Raw genomic sequence first — 1,882 nt, forward strand, 5'->3', positions numbered from 1 at the left:
CCCATTGGGCTATGATCTGGAGAGGAGAAAAGCTTTCAACTACAACATTAAAAAGAAATATCTTATCAAAATTGGATTAATTTATAGTCGGAGATAAAGAATTTCAATTTGTGCTGTGTTCCATCTTAATGTACTCTTAACCAGTAACATATATACTGATATTTACAAATTAGAACAAATTTCACAAGTGTCAGCTTTCTACACTATAACAACTATTAAAATACACCTTATATTTAGACGAAAATCACTCTCTTAACTATGGGTTGCAAAAATCGAGGAGAGGCCTACAAAAAGGCTTAGGGCTTAAAACTTTCAAATGTTGAGAAAGCCCTGATCAATGATTGTATGTTATAAAATCATTTTGATATCTTTTACACTTTTTGAACTGTAGCAATTTTGCTTTTATGTGTTTTTCAGCCCTTTTCTGCTTTTATAATGGGTGTGTATTGCGCAGCTTAGAGTGCGTGATGCCACCGCTAGAGTGAAGAGGTGAAAAAAATATTTGTCTTTTGCGACTGACTCCTCAATTTTCACTCTTCATGCATCATTTTTGGATGGAAACGTAGCTAATCTTGTCCTTGTCGTAGACAAATGACTGTGGATTCCACAGATTTACACATTTGGCACAAAAGCCTTTACTTGAGAGGAAAACCAACTTTCTCCTCCATAGACCCCAATGTTAAAACGTACTTCAAAAAAGTCTTGCACAGACAACCGTACCCCATTTCTAAATCGACATTGAAGCCACTTTCTTTTACACTACAGACACAATTTTCGCATGATCTGTTCTTCAAGTCATCCTCCCTCTTCAGTATTAATATTGGGGTTTTGGGGTTTTGTTTGACAGATGTTTCCCAGTCTTTTCTTATGAAAAGGCTGCGAAGCTCACAAGTGTTCGTGCTTGAGCTAATTACTAATGTTTATAAACACACAGACTCACAGACACAAGCTTCACTCTATCTCTCTTTCTCTCTCTCTCTCTCTCTCTCTCTCTCTCTCTCTCTCTCTCTCTCTCTCTCTCTCTCTGTGTCTCTCTCTCATACAGTCATTCAGATATTAGAGACTTTTAGAGCCCCCCCCCCCCCACACACACACACACACACACACACACACACACACACACACCATTTTAAAATACAAGCCCCACCGAATGAATTCCAACTGAAATGCTTTTGATGAAGCCTGTCATTTAATAACCTGTTTGTGTTTATCTAACTGTACTGGCAAAACTTCTAAATGTGGTGGTTCCTTTCACCCCTATATGTTTGGCTCTATGGTTTTGCCACTATGTGGAGTTCAGGTTCCTCACGTTAGACTCGCAGCCTTTCCTGAAATAAACTCCAGAGGATCTGATGGTTCAGTATTACTTGTAATTTATTGCAGCGTAAAACAAAAGGGGAAAATAAGATGCTGTTGTTTGTTTGTCCTTTGGGTTTTCTTCTTCAGCGTTTCTGATTCCCTCAGCTGTTGCTGTCACAAGCTGAGGCCGAGGTCAAAATCGGTATTTGCCGTATCCCATTTCTCCACCTCCCTATGTGCCATGGCTTCCCTCTTATAGGGTGCCCTCCTCTGGCTGTGGGCGGGGCGCACTTGCATTCAACAAAAATAAAATAAAAAGATCAGTAATTAAAATACACAAACATCAACTTAAATGCGGCTCCTACACTGTCTGTCTGGGTCTGTCTGTCTGGGTCTGTTTGTTTTGGTCTGTCTGTCTGGGTCTGTCTGTCTGTCTGGGTCTGTCTGTCTGTATGGGTCTGTCTGTCGGTCTGTCTGGGTCTGTCTGTCTGTCTTGGTCTGTCTGTCTGTCTTGTTATGTCTGTCTGTCTCGGTCTGTCTGTCTGTCCGTCTGTCCGTCTGTCTGGGTCTGTCTGTCTGGGTC

This window comes from Cebidichthys violaceus, unplaced genomic scaffold (assembly GCF_023349555.1).
Source record: "Cebidichthys violaceus isolate CVI_PGR_0920_01 unplaced genomic scaffold, fCebVio1.0.p SCAF_14, whole genome shotgun sequence".
NCBI classification, from domain to species: domain Eukaryota; kingdom Metazoa; phylum Chordata; class Actinopteri; order Perciformes; family Stichaeidae; genus Cebidichthys; species Cebidichthys violaceus.